The 18571-nt window shown below is 36.5% G+C and overlaps 1 non-coding gene across 1 annotated transcript; it reads right to left on the bottom strand.

The window, feature by feature from the left end:
- Positions 1-4136: 4136 nt before the first annotated feature.
- Positions 4137-4243, bottom strand: LOC121158889. Its single transcript, XR_005884261.1, has one exon. It is a non-coding gene; the product is annotated as a U6 spliceosomal RNA (small nuclear RNA).
- Between the last annotated feature and the right edge of the window lie 14328 nt (positions 4244-18571).

The raw sequence follows: 18571 nt of genomic DNA, 5'->3' as shown, positions 1-18571 counted from the left end.
TATTTTTTGAGTACTTTTAGATCTGTGTGATATAAGCCCCACATATTTCTCAAGTGCCTGCTCTCTGTGGCAATACAACTTCATGGTTGATTTTGCACAAGGTTTTTAGTTTTGTTGCCATCTGTAGATTTATGAAAAGAGACAAAATGGTGCTTCAATATATATTATGCAATATCATTGATTTGGGAAACTTAGCGTAAAAAAAAAATAGAAGCATTCTTGAAGGAAATTTTCAAACAAATTGAAGGCTGTTGGTGTCACTCAGAAAAAAGAATTTTAGGGTACCAAATTTCTATCTGATACTTTAAAGTAAAAATGTATAAAGATTTCTGTTAAAAGGGAAATGTGTTAAATTAGTCTTTCTGAAAAATTAATATTTTTTCAATAGGGAATAGAAGTGAACAAAGGATTGTTATTCTGATAATTTCTATCAGCATTCTAAATATTTTTCATTATGTTTGTCATTCCTTTGGGAACCTTGTCTTGATTTCTATAGATCAGAAATGTATCACTACATGTTTAATGAAGAATCTTTTCCAAGGAAATATATATGTAAAAATACTCTTGAAATATTTTCTTATTCCAAAGATGTTACTTATATAATTTGAGAATTCCATGGGAGAAAAAAACTAAACTCACTCTAATGATGATCTCTGGTATCTGCATTTTCATTATGATTTTGGATAATCTTTTTATGTTACACCCATTATACTAAATTTTTACTTGAAAATAAAAATATGTTTGCTTTTTATAGTTGCAGCATTTTAAATTCATTTGCTCAAAATTTACTGTTAACATGCCTGTCAATATTCCATACATATTAAGAAATAAAGAGATGCATCTGGCACAGTTCCTGTCCTCAAATGACTGTGAGGATGATATTGGCCAGCACAATGACTGAGTGGCTAAATCTTTGTCTTGCATACCTGGGATCACATATGGGTGCCAGTTCATATCCTGGCTGTTGCACTTCCCAGCCAGCTCCCTGCTTGTGACCTGGGAGAGCAGTAAAGGATGGCACAAATCTTTGGGACCCTGCATCTGCATGGGAGACCTGGAAGAAGCTTCTGGCTCCTAGCTGCAGATTGGCTCAGCTTCAGAAGTTGGAGTTACTTGGGAGTGAACCAGAGGTTGGAAAATCTTTCCCTCTGTATCTCCTTCTTTCTTCGAAAATTTGCCTTTCCAATACAAATAAGTAAATCTTTTTTTTTTTTTAATCTATGGATAGAGACTGAGAACACAAATTGTTAAGTCCTAAAAGAAAGTGAGGTAATGTAAGAATATGAAAGAAACCCAAATAATACCTAAATCTGACTTGGAAATTGAGGAAAAGTTAAGTAGATAATTTCTCAGCCAAGGTTTAATAATGCAACAGAAGTTTATAGTGAAAAACAGGGCTTGCCAGATGAAACAACATTGAAGAATCAAGAGACAGGGAAGTGTGAGAGCCTACTAGAATGATGCAGAATAGGTGCTTGGTAACAGCCTTGTATAATCTTTTAATTATTTTTTATGTTATGGAAAATAAGGCTTGCCATTTGCTCATTTGTTTATTCTTTAGTTCGTGACTTCTTTTGTTTACAATCATATCAAGGTATCAGACAGCCAATTCTTCACATTAATTCAGTAAATAACTGTCAAATAAGCACATCAACCAATGGAAGAAATCAATGTCATTTTCTTACCATTTTAACAAAATCTATGTGTGTTCCTATTGGTTCCACTTTCCAGCTATTCTAAATGAGACATAAAAAGCCATTTGATTTCTTATTTCCCTAAATGTTCAGTTCTTCAATGTCATAATATTTAAAAAATAATATTTTGTCTACTTTTTGTTAGTGGTAAAAGTAATGGGAATGATTCGGAGTTTTACTGTGAATGAATTTTTCATATTAAGTCATTTTAAAAAGATTTTTTTATTTTTAAAGCAGAGTTACAGAGTGATCTGGAGGAGAAAAAGTGTGAGGGAAAGAGAAAGAGAGAGATCTTCTATCTGCTGGTTCACTCTCCAATAATAGCAACTGCCAGAGCTAAATCAGGCTGAAGTTAGGAGCAAGGCACTTTATTCAGTTCTTCATATGTGTGTAGGAGCCCTAGGCACATTAAGAAAAGACAGATCAGAAGTGGAGTCTGGGTCTTGAACTAATGCCTGAATCGGATGCCAGCATTATGGGTGCTACGTAATCCATTATGCCACAACAGAGGCACCAGTTTTTGTTGTGGTTATTGCTTGTTTATTTTCACTATTTGTATATGCTTTCACAACATCAGAAATTCATTTTCAACTCTATTTGGGAGGCAGAAACATCATCATTCTATTACTGTACACATTCTGATTTTTTTAATTGCATAAAAAGTTTTTAGAAGAGTATTATTCTATTTTACTCTGTCTTCTATTCATCTCTTAATCTCTTCATATACATGATATTAATCTACTTCTCTTAGTCTTACATACATGCAAATAAAATTCTAACACTGAGGGTATTTGCAGAGAAATTACGTACTGAACTATCACTGAGCACAATAGAAGTAATAAGTATGACCTCATTTATTGGCACAAAATATCTAATTGAATTTCATCTTCTGTATTTTCATTAAGAGACATTGTGAATAACTTAATTGCTTCAGATTTACTTAATATTTAGTGATAACATATTTTTCTTTCTTCCAATGTATTTTTGAAATCCCTTCAGTTCATTGTCTGAAATATATCAGCAATTCCTCAATGGCCATTTTATCATACATTTGATATCTTTTGTGATTTTTAAGAAACCAAGATCCTTAGAATAATAAATGTATAATCAATAAATACATTAGAAAATTTTATTCAAATTGAATTTATATTAGAATATCGTGCAATACAATCTTACTACTCTTACAATGCAGCTCTCTCATTTGTTATCAAATCATAACTTCAGAAATTCTTAAGTTAGCAGTGATTTCTTGTGACATTTCCTTTCTTCAGCTTGCTATTAATCCCTTCTCACATCAAGCTTGACATTGACATTGTTTGAGATGATGGACTTGCTGTGATTACTTGCTGAAACTTCTGAATTAGAAATAATAACAACCTGCAAAGAAAGAGAGAACATCTTTCATCTAAAGATAAAGATGCATCTAAAACTTTCTGAATGTCTTCAACTTTTCAGAGAGGAATATTATGTTTAAAACACGAGTTAATTGACTCACCTCATAATGAAAGAATTTGTGAACAAAATCACCCACCTTTAATTTTAAAAAAAGATTTATTAATTTTTATTGGAAAAGAAGATATACACAGAGAGAAAGAGACGCACAAAGACCTTCTGTCCCCAAGCAGCTGCAGTGGCTGGAGCTGAGCTGATCCGAAGTGGGGAGCAAGGAGCTTCTTTCAGATTTGTGTTTCCCACATGAGTGTAGGGTACCAAAGCCTTAAGCCAACCCTTACTATTTTCCAAAGCCATAAGTAGGGAGCTGGATGGGAAGTAAAGCAGCCAGGACACAAACTGGCACCCATATGGAATCCCAGCATGTACAAAGTGAGGGTTTTAGCCACTGAGACACCACGCTGGACTCCTACCAATCTACAATTTTATCACCATCCTGCTACCATCAGTTCAGTACTATTGCCCAATATAAATAAGTTAATCTTTATTATCAAACAAAAGGCACTCATTGACGTTTTCATTATTTAAGGGACCCTTTCCTACTTATTAGAGGCAATAAAATATATTTATTACTGTTTATTTAAAAAGCACATTGAAGCACAAATTGCTTATGTCAGAAATATAATCCATTGTAGCTGATTTTTCTTAATTGTCCTGTCCTGTACTGCTTTCCTGTACTGCTCAAACTCAATCAGGAATAGAATGGCCGAGAATCAAACTGGTGCCCACATAGGACACCATCTCCAAGGCAGAGGCTTAACTCAAGATTAACAATTGCTCTATTTGACAGGTTAACTGAGTGATATGCTACACATATATGAAAAACAACATACTGAAAATATTGTAGAAGTAAACACAGTAGTACTTCTAGAGAGAAAAACGTTAAATCATTTTAAACAAGGAATGAGAGTAAAATCATGTTATATGTGCTTCCTTTCTTGGGAACAGTTATGCTAAAACTGGAGATTGTAGTACCTGCTGGCTACTAACTCAAATTTGGAGCACTTCACAAATTTGTGTGTTATCCTTGACAGGGGCCATGCTGATCTTCTCTGTGTCTTTCCAATTTTAGTATATGTGCTGCCAAAAGCAAGCACTATTATTTATATTTTGATAGCTGAATTTCCTGACTCTGGACTCTGATTTTCCCATTGGAGGAATCTTGGATTCCTAAAAAGGATCTACCTAATGCAGAGACCTTGCTTTTTGTGCTTGTTAATTCAGATCCCTCACATACTAGATTTACATGTTTAAATCTTAGATGTTAATTTTATTTTAGCTTATTTCCTTTATACTATTTTGTGTTTTTGCTTTGTTTTTAGGTTTTAAATGTATTTTATTGCAAGTAAGTATTTTCTGATACATTAAGTATAACAGAATTACATCATTTAAACTACAGATGATTTTAGAACTTGTTTGTAAAATTCCACTCCATTAGACCAATGCCCAGGGTAGAAGAAAAATAATTATTCAATGGGATGCCAACCTAAAATATCAGTTTTGTTATTCTCATCTGTAATTTTTCAAAGAATACATGTAGCCCTGATTAAGACTGATTTTTTAAAATTTTTTATTCTCATTTTCAATTTTACAACTTTTTAGGTATATGGCTTTCTTCCTCTCCACTCCTCTCCCCCTTTTCCCTCCTCCCCAATATCCGTAGCATTTTACAGTAACACAGTCCTTTGTTGTAGTCTTAACTCCAGCATTTTTCTCTTTTATGTGGGTCATGACATTGTAGGTATAAGCAATGGTAGAAACACTAGTGTTTTATTGGCTAGGTGTATTTAGAAGTTTTATTGGGGGTCTACTTTTATTCAGGCATATAGATACATACTGTTGATTCCCGGAACTTCTTTGATTGATGGTACACTGGTCTCCTTTACATCCTTTGTTTGTGATGTGTATACTTAATTACCTTTATATCTGTTTTGTATTTTGGATAGAAGTTATCTTAAAGCAGAGCAAACATAGGGTACTGTTCTTTTGGGACTGACTCATTTCACTGAGCATAATGGTCTCCAGTTGGGTCTACTTGGTTGCAAATTGTAGAATTTTGTTCTTATTAATGTTTGAGTTTATGTCCTATTTTATGTCTACATTCTTATAGTTGAAATAGCATGCTTATGCATTTATTCTGTACACTTTTTTTGCATTTTATTATTACTATTACTATCATTTTATGATACAATTCCATAGGCTCCTGACATTTCCCTTACCCATCCCCAATTCCCTGACCCCGCACATAGTTCCTCTATATCATTACTAAAATATAGTTCTTCATACACAGTCATATGTCCATCACTGCGGGCATGGACAATGGCAGAGAGTCCAGAATTCTATTGTCAAGATATAATAAACAGTTTCATTGAGTTTCATTGTAAGTCCATCTTTTTCTGGAAGTAGAAATGCATACTACACTGCATCCACACATCTGGAGGTTAGTCTCCATTTCATAGCTATTGTACATCCCCTCAAATGAAAAGTCATAATACAAGATCAACAATAGAAAGAAAAATAGAAATTTACAATGCCATGAAGCTAAATAACATGTTACTAGATATGACAGTCTCCATTACACAGCTACTGTTCATCACCTTAAATGAAAGGCCGCAAAACAAAATCAACATCAGGGAGAAAAAAGAAATTAACAACACCATGAAGTTAAATAACATGCTACCAAATGACTAATGTGTAGATGAAGAAATGAAAATCAAGAACCTTGAAGAAAATGAAGCCATTGCATGATCTATGAGTCATTGAAAGACTTAATTAGAAGGAAGTGTTTTGAAGAGATGAAACTAACAGAAAACAACAAAACCCATGTGATATAGTTTCTGCTGATTTTTGTTGGTGAAGTGTCTCTTCTAGACAATAAATAGATGGGTTTTGTTTTTTAATCCAGTCTACTAATCTGTGCCATTTGATTGAGCTTAAGCAATTTACATTCGGAGTTTAATACATATGGACGGTACTTTGGTCCTGTCATTTTAGGAAATGGGTTGTTCATTGATTTAGTCTTCTGTTGTCACTTTACTGGAATGTTCTTCCTGTTTGTCTTTGGTTTTGCTAGGTGCTATTATTCCTCTTCTCTGTCAAGAGAACATCTTGAAGTATCATTTGTAGGGCAGGTTTGGAAGAGGCAAATTCTTTTAACTTTTCTTGACTGTGGAAGAATTTTATTTCATTTTCAAAGACAAAGCTTTGCTGGATATGTTATCCTAGGCCGACAATTTTTTTCTTTTAGAATCTGGAATATGTTGCTCCATTCTCTTCTTGCCTGTAGAGTATCCTGTGAGAGATCTCCTGTGAGTTTATTGGCAGTCCTTTATATGTCAATTGATTTTTTTCACATGCACATTTAAGGATCTTTTCCTTATGTTCAGTTGAAGAGAGCTTGATGGTCATGTGTCTTGGTGAAGATCATTTTTGATCAGGCCTGTTGGGAGATCCATGCCCTTCCTGGATGTTGTTTCCCAATTCTTTCTCCATTTAGGGAAATTTTCCTTGATTATTTCCTTAAATACATTTGCAAACTCAGTTTCTCTTTCTGCACCTTCTGGGACTCCCTTAACTCTTATATTTGGCCTCTTAAAAGTGTCTTAATTCTTGAATACTCTTTTTGGCCTGATCCAGCTCTGCTTCCAGCTTTTTGTTTGCTTCCGCCTGATGACAGGAAATATCTTCCAATCCTGAGATTCTTTCTTCTGCTTACTTCATTCTATTTTGGAGACTCTCCACTGTACTTTTAATTTGTTCTACTGTGTTCTTCATTTTGATATATCAGCCTTGATGTGCTTTATTGTCTCCTTAAATTCTTAACTCTTTCATGTGCTTCTCATTTTTGATCAGAAATTTTAAAATGAGTTTTGTGAATTCTGTGTGCCCCATTTTCTCCCTGTCTTTTTCAGTTAAGTCTGAATTTGGCATAGGGTTTTGCTCCTTTGCAGGGTAGTTTTCAGTAGTATTCATTGTGCGTTTGTCTCTTCTTTTGCTCGTGATCATTGTACTTCTGGTTAGCAGAGTCTTCTCCTGGGGCAGTTTTCTAAGCTGTGTTACCCACAGGTCCACAATGAAATTTTACTTATTGCAGTTGGTACACAACTTTTTGCTCATGGCCACTCGTGCCACAACTTCCAGAGTCCCAGGTCTGGGTTCTTATGTTAGATTTTCACCGTGGTCTCCACAGCCCCAGGTCCTGGCTCACCACTCTCCACCTCCTGTGATACTGTGCTGAGGCTGCACCCTTGGCTTTGTAACCTTTCTCTCACTTCTGGTTGGAGCATGTCCCAGGATTAGAGAGACACCAGGTGTCCTATATAGTTAGGTTGTTGGTGGCACTCTTCTTGGCAGAAGCTGTTGGACGTTAGATCTGGGTGCCACATGGACCTATTTTGACCCATACGATGCCACAATTGGTATTATTTTCCTGCAGGACCAGTGCAATCCATGGAACTCTGTCAGTTCTCGTGAGCTCAGCACATGTGCAGTTCACTATTGTCCCCTGAAGTCCTAAAGCTATTGCCACGGCGTACAAAATGGCACCTGACATACCATTACTAGAATTCTTGATCTGCTGGCCATCAGGTCTGAGGGCTACCCAGACCTGTCTTGGGTGGAACCTGTAGAATGCCACATTGTTGCTGTTCACTCAATCAGAAATGAGTTCACTCCCAGCTCAGCATATGCTCAGACCTTTCCCTTGCCCCTGCTTCCTAATGTGAAATGGCACCCTATTCAGCTCTAGGGGGCTGACCAGGCTGTGAAATTTCATCCCGTCTTGCAGTGTCCATCTGGGATCTGCTGCTCTGTCTCTGCTTTTGGTCAAATCAAACGGATGAGCAGGACAAGCATTTCTTTGTCTGGGTTTACCTCCCAAGCTCCCTGTGAAAGTTCCTTCCCACCTGGTTGCTGGTGGAGTTCTGGCTGCTTGTGAGGTTCATATCACTGTTAGCTGAAATCTGCTGAAGTATCAGTCACTGCAACACAACACTGTTGTGTTCACTTTTCCTGTGTCTGTCAGTCTCCAGGTACTCCTCTGCTGTTGTTCTGTCCTTTTCTATTTCCTGCAATATGTCCTCTCTGCTTCATCCTGATTAAATGTTTCTCTGTTTAAATGTGTCCTTACATTGTTCTGCCATCTTGATTCTCTGTACACATTTTTCAAGAATAATTTATTGTATTTGAAAGTCAGATCCAGAGAGAGAGAGAGAGTGAAGGAGAAGCACAGACAGATTTTCTGTCTGCTGGTTTACTCACCAGATGATTACAATCGTCAGAGCTGGCCCAGAACCTGGAAGAGGGTGGAGTAGGGCATGGGCAAGAGGGAAGATAAATGGGAAATATCATTTTATTCTCAAATTTCTATATATGAAAAACATGAAATTTGTTTATCTCATAAATTTAAAAATAATAATCATGGGAAACAATCAATGATTAACCTAGGCAATGAGAAACATGCTAAGCAAATATTCCTAAAATAATTGTTGGAGGGCATATCAAGAAAATGAAATCTGAAATTCATGAAATATAAAGTGAATAAGAATTTCTGGTTAAAGCATAAAGATAATGACTCTCATAAGGAAGAAAAAAATATCACTAATTTCTGAATGTTTTTATCTCCACATTTTCTGGATTTTAATAGCCAATGTGATAATGTAAGAGGGTGGTTAAGAAATGCTGGTATCAAATTTACAAATGGGATTAGTGCTACTGATACAGAAGCTAGAGGAGGCTTCCTGACCCTTCTGTTACATGAGGACACAAAGAACATCAAATTTGAAGCAGAGCGTAACCCCTTACCAGACTCCGTGTCTGCTGGCACATATGTCTTGAATGTGGTTCCATGTCCCAGAATAATACATCTCCATTAATTACAGATTATCTAATCTACGGTATTTTTAAAACAACATAAACAGAACACAATAAATATGAAGAGGAAATCTGTAAAATATATTATACATACAACTGTAAAACTTAGTGGAATATGAATACAGTGAACTATTGCTTTTCATCCATTGATTCACAGAACTTTAAGTTTTTCAAGGATTCATTTAAGAAAAGTGATAAGTTTCAAAGAAAATCATCAAATGATTGTAGGTAACTAGCAATTCTTCACACATTAGAAGATGTTTCTCCTGGTGGGAGTGTGGGGTGTGTTGGCTTATCAGGCTAAGCCTCCACCTGCAGTACCAGCATCCCATTTGGGTATATATCCAGGCCAGGCTACTTAATTTCTGATCCACTCCTCTGCCAATGCAGCTGGGAAAGCTGCAGAAAATAGCCCAAACCCTTGGGCCCTTGCTCCCATATGGGGAGCCAGGAAGAAGCTTTTTCCTCCTGGCTTTAGATTGGCTCTGCTGTGGCCCTTTTGGACATTTTCTGCTTCCAGGCATCTATTTTAAAGGAATGAATGCTTGATGGCACAATGGAAACTTTTGATTTTCTGCTTCTGATATAGTCTTTAGATGCTCCAGCCTTACCTGTCTTTCCATTTGGGTTGAGAGATTTGGGGGTCAAGAATTCATGTGTTCCTGGAGCCTATGATCCCTTGTTTCCACTCTTGATCACATTCCATATAAAAGAAGTCTCTGTCAAAGGATCCAAATCAGCTTTCATATTCTGAATGATTGTCTTCCCCAATCTTTTCCATCTCAGATCATCTCGGCCTAGGGTATGATAACCTGAAGGATATTTATGACATTAAAGTTAATGTTGGTGTTCACATGTGAACATGAAAGACTATTTACTTACGAACTCTCCAAGCGTGGTCTGAGAGTTGGGGCAGGTTAGAAGGCAAATTGCTGTATAGTAGGATGTCTAATATTTGCAATTTGAAACTTATCTTCCACAACACGACTGAGTGTATTTCTGAAAGTAGAAAGGTAGAACCTACTTTATTAACTGATTGGCAGCTTGATTAATCATTTCAGTTGGTTAGACTTATGTAAGCAGTTCTGTCTGTACTGTTTATACCAACATATGTTTAGAATGAACCTGTATGTAGTGATATAGATTGGGAAATAACATTTTAGCAGTGTTAGCAATGCAATTTTTCTTTTAAGCAGGACTGTTTAATCAAAATATTAAAGTATAAACTATATGCTATATAGTTATTAAAATTAATTTAGGGTTTGTATATATTGAATAGGAAAATCACAAGTTAATTGTAAAAATTGACCAGTGTGATTGCACTAATATACAAAAAAATAAAAAGCAGAACAGTCAAGCTTGTGTTTGAATAAGAAGATAGTATAAGTTGTTTTAAGCCAAATGTTAATATTAGTTTACTCAGAGAAATGGTGTTGAGAATGAAGGAAAAGTTTTTAATTACCCAAATCTCTCTGTGCAAAAAAATGCTATAATTATGATCATTTACCATTAAAATATGTAGTTCTGTTTAAAAATAAAGTAAAAATGCTATTTTATATATACACAGTTTATATGCTGAAAAAGAGGCAGTGTCATTAAACTGTCATTTTTTTTTCAGATGAGGGTAACAGGGCAGGTTATTATCATGAAGGTCCTTTCGGGTAAGGAAGTACTGCCCCTGCTCGGAGCATCCCAGTTATCACCTGTTGTTTTTGAGAAACACTTTCTCTATATTCCTTACATGATTTTGAACAAACATAATTAACTTCACTCTGAATTTTCTGTGAGTGACATTTGAAAGGACATAGTCTTCTTAACAATAGCAGTGGGATAGAGAGGACGTTAATCTAATTCTTAGGTTCTTTTTGAGGAAACAGTAATTTTCACGATAATTTACCAGTTCTTATTGATCCTTGTATTGTACTTCAAACTCAGCAGTCTCAGCAGACAACTTGATTTTATTGACTTTCAGGAAGCAGAAGCCACCCAAAAAGGTGCCAGTGGACTCCCATCCAGGTCTGCTGTATGGGTGACAGGGGCCCAAGAACTTGGGCCATCTGTTGCAGCTTTCTCAAGCACATTATCCAGCAGCTAGAGTAGATTCATAGCAGGCAGGTCTTGAATTGGCACTCTGATATAGGACAACGGTGCTCCAGGAAGTGTTTTAACTTGCTAAACTGGCTTCTAATTTCCAAATTTTTGTGATATTTGTGCTATTTGTCATTTTCTGAAATTCGTAACTCATACATTTATCTTATTAAAAAATATGTTGACATCTAAAAAATCAACCTATAAAATGCAATCCATCCATCAACTTAGAATTGCAGGAGTGCCTCCAATCCTTTCTTTTTACCTAAATACTAAAAAAATCCTTATTCCCATTAAAACAAAATGAAACAAAAACAAATAAACAAACAAAACCAAGCAAGCACTTTTCCTATTTGTGGGCCCTGGAAAAGTTTCTTGCCTCAAAGGGCTTCTTGTGCTGTTTTATTTTGTTTTTTTGTGTGTGTTCCCAATGACAATTGCATTATGAAGCTTTTATATTTGATCATTTTCATTTTAGAAACCTAATCTAACTTTATTGTATTGTTTCATGAAAGTTTTATCTGGTTTTTTGTTTCTATTTCCCCCATGTATATTCATTTCCCAACTTATCTCCTTCTGGTTTCTGTCCCACCATTCTTCTAAGAATGCTTCTATCATGGTTAATAACCAACTAAACAAACAAACAAATAAAAAAAGAACTCCCTATTTCTACATTCCACATTTTGTATGTTGTATCTTCTTGACTATTTAAGAGCATTGGAAAACTTTTCAAATCATTCTGCTTGCAGCAGGTTTTATGGGGGAGCGGTTAACTCTGTCAATTTGCTTCCATTTTTTTTTCACCTACTTGTCTTTCTTCACCTAATTTGGTTACTTTTTTTGATTTATTTTTATTGGAAAGCCAGATTTACAGGGAGGAGAGACAGAAAGAACTTCCATCTGCTGGCTCACTCTCCAAATGGCAGCAATGACTAGAGTTGAGCCAATCAAAACCCAGGAGCCAGGAGCTTCTTCCAGGTCTCCCACATGATGCAGAGTCCCAAGATTTTGGAAATTTCCCAGGCCTTATGTTGGGAGCTAATCTGGAAGTGGAGCAAGCCAGAACAGGACCTGGTGCTCATATGGGATGCCAGTGCTTGTAAGGAAAGGGTTAACCAATTGAGACATCCCACTGGATCAAACTCTGACTAGTTTTAAGCTGATTATACATTAATGTTGATAAAAATAACTATAAAAATGTACAGAAGGAGAATTTTAAAGTGATAATAAAAATGGGAATTTTATCCCAAACTTTTCTATAGCATGAATTATAAAAGGGCTACCATCTACAAATTTGACAATGTGCCAGTCATTAAAGTAAGCATGTTATATGTTTTATCTCCTTTAATACTCAAAATAATTCTTAAAGGCAAGGATAGTGATTATAGATGAGGAAATTTTTTTTCTTCCAAAGCTTACCCTCAAAGCTCACCATTGCAGCTGCTTATTAATTTCAAGAACAAACTGCATAGGCTTGGATTTTGTTGATATTTGCTAGAAAGTTGAAGGTTTAGTCTGTTTTAGACTGAATTTTGTGTGGACACCACTCAGAACTCAGAGAACAATTCAAACCTACTTATGTAATCTCTTCTCACTATGGTCAAGCACATTAGTTATTCTCTCATTTTCATCTCTCAAAGACCATGAAACACTATAAGTATTTGAACTTTTGCATTTCAGCAACCTAGTGCATATCGCTCAGTTTTTGAAGTATACACACATTGTTGTTTTAAGCTTTTTTTAAAGGATTTATTTATTTATTTATTTTGGAAAGTCAAATTTACAGAGAGAGAAGGAAAACTGAGAGATCTTCCATCTCCTGGCTCACTTCCCAAATGGCTGCAAATGCTGGTTCTGAACCAATCCAAAGCCAGGAGCCAGGAGCTTTTTCTGGGTCTCCCACATGAGTGCAGGGTCCCAAGGCTGTAAGCCATTCTCTACTGCTTTCCCAGGACACAAGCAGGGAGCTGGATGGGAAGTGGATGAGCTGGAAAATGAACAGGTGACTGTATGATGTCCTGGCATATGCATGGTGAAGACATAGAAAGCTCCTGGCTCCTGGCTTAAGATCAGCTTGCTTCCAGCCATTGTGGCCATTTTGGCAGTAAATTAGCAGAGGAAAAATATCTGTTTTTGTCTCTTTCTCTATGTAAATTTGCCTTTCAAACAAAGTAAATATACAAATCTTTTAAAAACCAGTTACTAAACGGTTTTATAGGTATTATAGCCAAATGGGTATCACATAATCATTTGTGAAGCACTGAGGAAAAATCGAAACAAATAATTTCATGCTCCATTAGAATAATTTCATGAATCATTTCCAGACTGACTTCATTTTTCTGGTACTGTTGCAGTTCATTAATGATGAAGAAAAGGTCTTAACTAAATCCTGCATTTGGGACCTCTGGAAGTGAAAGGCAAAATTGCTGTAGTATATGTGATGTTTCTCTTTTCTAACTTTCTCATTGTCTCACATAGTTTGCCTTGTTTTCTTTCCCCCATGTTATTTATCAGTTCAGAGCTGAGTTACAGAAATGTTCTTTTTGCCATTGTTTATAACTGTCACATGAATATAGCAAAAAACTAGAAATCTCAATATGTTGCATATTTAAGTACCTGCCTACATTTTGTCCCCTAATGAGAATAAGAACAGGATTTCTGTATTTAAAATCATCCAACATGATTTTTAGAGCAAGAAGTATTTTAGTTATAAAAGCAAATAGCATAAGAAAACATTTGAAATTTTCCTCAAAAACTCTTGGAGACACTCGTATGTTTAAGAATGGTTGATGGTTGTAGACCTGGACCTTATCTTCTTTACAAAAATTAATTCAAACAGGGCCTGATATAAAATTTAAGTGTACAAAACTTCTAGAAGATAACATAAGGAAAACTCCTGCTGGGTTTGAATGTGGTGATGACTTTTTAGATAGAATGTGAAAGTCACAATTACTAAAGGAAGGGTGGTCTAGCTGTACAATCTGCCACTTGTCATGACGTTATCCCATCCATAACAGAGTACTGAGTCCTGACTGCACAATTTTCCATTTCTGCAGCAGATTCTGGATTAAAGACATGAGCCCCTGACACCCACCTGGGAAATTCAGATGTAGTTCTTGGCTGCTGGCTTCCATCCAGCATAGATCTGATACTACAACCATTTGGGGGAGTGAATTAATGGATGGAAGGTCTTTCTCTGTTTCTCCTTTTCTTTCTTATGCTCTTCATTTCAAGCAAATATATTTTTAAAACTTAATAAATAATAGATATTTTAAAATACATAAAAGAAAGAACTGATGTCCTGGATTTCTTTAAAAGTTTAAAAATCTGTCCTGCAAAACAAAAACACTGTCAACCAAATGCAAAAAAAATCAAAGGAGCTGGTGCTGTGGCATAGGATGTTAATTCTTTGCCTGCAGCACCTGCATCCCATATGGGTATGGTTTGTGTCCAGGCTAATCCACTCCTGATCTAGTAACGAAGGATGGCTCAAGTCCACAGTTCCTGCACCCATATGGGTAATCCAGAGGAAGCTAGTGGCTCCTTGCTTTGGATAAGCTCAGCTCTAGCTTTTGCAGTCATTTGGAAATTGACTGGTAAATACGAGATCTCTCTCTGTCTCTGCTTTTCTTTGTAAGTCTGTATTTCTACTACAGAAATCTTTTTAATAAATAAATACATAAATCTTAAAAAAATGAAAAGACAAGCTATATAATGTAAGAAAATATTTGTATGCCTGATTTTAGGACTCTACTCCCAAATACATAAATAACTCTTATAAAAGCTAAGGAAAAAAAACCCAACACCAAGAAAGGTTCCCAGGAGCTTAACTGATTGCTCAGATGCTGGGAAGAATGCAGAACAACAAATATTCTGATTCATTGCTGGTTGAAAGTAAATCGGAACAGTCATTTTGGATGACAGTTTGGTGGTTTTTCACAAAAGTACCCATATTTGTCATACATACCAGCAATCATACTCTCTTGTGTTTACCCACAACAGTTGAAAGACTTGTGCCTACACAAACAGCTGCATCTGGATGATCGTAGTAGCTTTACTTGTGATTGTGAAGACTGGGAACAACTTACAAGTCATTTACGAGGTGAATGTTATTCAGCACTAAAGTGCAATGAGCTACCAAACCATGGAAGGACATAGAAGAAAGTTAAGCCCATTTATAAATGTATGTTATATGAAGACAAAAGTTTAGAGACAGTAAAAATAGCAGTGGTTGGAAGGGAGAGGATTTTTAGGGAAATGAAACTGTGTGGTGCTGTAATGGTGGATACATGTTATTATTTGTCCAAATTCAAAGAACGCAAAAACATTCAGGAGTGAACTCACGTGACTTTGTCACTGTAGGTCATCAAGGGTATCAAATGTACTGCTAGGTGGGGAGGGTAATTGAAAGTGAAGAGATTAGGCATATGTGTGGACAAGGAGAATAAAGAGTATATGGAAAATGTATTACCTCATCCTGAATTTTGCCAACATTACTATACAAATCTTTAAAACAAGATGAAGGAAAGAAGAGTAATGTAATGCTAATTCTGCATCTTTAAATTTGAACCATTTGGGCAAGTCAGAGAAGCTGACTGATTATCTGATATTTTGGTTTTCTTAAATGATACTGTATAATTGCACTACTATTATATGGAATAAGAAAGAGACATAATGGTGATTTCTGTTCACAAGGTAAGGAAGTCACAGACACATGTGGACCATATTCAGAGATAGAGATAACAGAGAGCGGAAAGGAGGGAAATAGATGTTTCTACTTTCACCTTGTGTCTTGCAGAATGAGAGAACATCCTTCCTGTTGTCTGGCTGCTGGTGACTCGGCATAGGGGAGTGGCTATGTGATACCCCCAAGTCCTGCATAAGAGGGAACATACTCTTTAGAAGGGGTCCCTGGATTGACAGATAGGCAGGTTGTGTTCCATAGGGCAGGGGAGGTATGGTTTCCAATCTGTGACTCTAAGCTGCTTGTCTGTCCTGTTTAATTCCCCCTTAGGAGCTTTCTGGCCCTGTTCTTAAGGGCTGATGAATGATACAGATCCATCTCATCTTATGCATCTATTTCTTGTTTGGGAACATAGGCCTTACATGTTCCAGGCTCAGAAATTTATGTCTCATCTACTGGGTCCATGTCACAAGCATTGCCAATGGCTGTGTCCCCTACATTGTCATCTCCACTCTGAGCACTTGCTGGCCCTTTTGGTCTTTTGAAACAATGTCTGAGTCCTAGGCTGGTTCACAGGAGCATGCGGAAACATCCCTCGTGTGTACCCGGAGGTGTCTGCATAGAAAGCAGCATGACATGTACTGTGTGCTCTGATGCCAGGAAATGCACAGCAACAGGCTCTGGTGCCTGAAATTGGAAAACATGTTCATGTGAGAGCAATTCAAGTCCTTTTTTTTTTTGTTTCCTTTTGCTGATATGGTGGTGTTGGGTACTGTGGATATGACCACCTAGAACCAGTCAGGCCCCTAGCCCTGCTATACATCAGAGATGCTGACTGCTTAGGACCATGGTGTCAGGCCCCTGATCGTGTCATATGATATGGGCATAGTCTGCCTTGGACTCTCAGGTCTCTGAACTCAGGGGTTTGGTCTGCTACTCCTACCTAGGATAGATCAGATCAATGCCTGCCAAAGGCCATCAGTGGAACACCTCCCACCCAGGACCTTCCTGCTCACAGCCTGGTGCTACAGCACAGCAAGTGGACTTACAAAAATCTGAATTTTTAGATATCTTTGTGAAACAAAAATCAATCCCTTATAGATTTAATGTCAAAGAATAGCAGTTTTGCTGGCACACTGGTATAGTTTACACAAATTTGGCATTGACAAGGCCCAGAAGGCCAGTAGCTATGGGCTGCTTTTGTTTCAGCAGTGTAACACTTGCCTACGTACAAGGCAACGTTGGCAGCTGTTTACTGCTGGGATGCTAATTACAGGCAAGATACCAACATTCCATTCATGGCAAAAAGCTATAAGGAGAAGTTTCACCTTCCATGTATATTCAATAATGCAATGATCTCATGTCACTGTTCTGTTGATGAAAATCAAATTTCATTGTGAGGTTTCTTTTAGGGGAGATTGTTTAAAATAAGTTTGGTAGAACTTGAGATGCTTTTCTCTAGAGAGTGCTCGAATTTGGCTTTTAGGACTTAGCTGGATATCAAGAGAACACTAACAAGTATTCTACTGATATTACTCAAGCAGGGAGCTTCATAATGAGAATCCATCCCGTTCATCCCTGTAGCTTTAGAAATGATCACTGACATACTCATTTTTCTATATTACTGCAACATCTGGCATACAGAAAGCATTATGATTAGTCTGTCTTGTCAGTAGTGACAGCCCGTGAGTAATTTAAACCTTTTGAAGGAGAAATTCTGAACTATCACAAGAGTATTTCCCTCTTTGATGAGAATTCTTATAACTCATCAAGTCAAATTTCGCTTTATATGTTTTTATATTATGGATTGACGTAAGATGGTTATTCTACCATAAAATGTATTTTATGGTATATTCTAGATAGAGTGAATTTATATGTCAAAGATCTTTGTTGTCCAATTGAATTTGATTACATTCTTGTAATTTATTACATTTTCTTTGGCTTAAGCCCAATCTTTGGGCAAGTGTGTGTTACTCTTTTGGCAGTATATAAAGACCAAGGCACTAAGGAAGTTTTAATGTCAAATATATCAAACTCTGTGTAAAACCACAGCTGGCTTCCTTGACGGTGCCAGTTGGTTGTACTCGATAGCTCTGTTTCTTCATCTCAGATTCATTTATAACTTGGGTGAGTATTTGTCAGTGTTCTCCAAAAGAGACAGAACTAATTAGTTAAAATATGACACACATGCACTTACTCCCACAAATGAATGTGGTTATACACAGAGCATTATTGTAAGACCTGGTTGTGCCATTAGGAATCATTAAAAAAAAAATCCATACTATGTCTTCTGAAAGCTGGACAATGAGAAAACACAAAGCACAGACTATCTCAGAAGCACAGACTGAGAACCAGCGGCACTGATGATAGAATTCCTCACCTGAGTCCAAAAGCCGAGAGACAGGTTTGCTGTTGTTCCTCAGCAGGATAACATGAATGTTCCAGCTCAGAAACACAGAGCAGATTTGCACCTTCAGAAATTCCAAATTTTTGTTCTGTTTGGTCCCTCAAGGTAGTGCATGAAACCTATAATGGTGAAGACAATCTTCTACATTTTGTCTACTGATTCACGCATTAATCTCTTCTAGGATTACCTTATCAGGGAAATTCATAAATAATATCTCAGTAATTGCCTTGGCATCTGAGAATCCAGGCAGGTTGACACAAAAAATTATGTCTTCATAACCACAATGTATTCCCAATTTATCCTAGAAGTTTTAGTTCATACATTTTGTCTGGAATTATTTTAAATTACCAGTTCGTTTTATTCTCAAGAGGTCCT

This window comes from Ochotona curzoniae, unplaced genomic scaffold (assembly GCF_017591425.1).
Source record: "Ochotona curzoniae isolate NIBS_2020 unplaced genomic scaffold, NIBS_Ocur_1.0 contig_3819, whole genome shotgun sequence".
Classification (NCBI taxonomy): Eukaryota; Metazoa; Chordata; class Mammalia; order Lagomorpha; family Ochotonidae; genus Ochotona; species Ochotona curzoniae.
The sequence above is the reverse complement of the archived record's forward strand: the minus strand, read 5'-3'. Positions and strand labels throughout refer to the sequence as shown.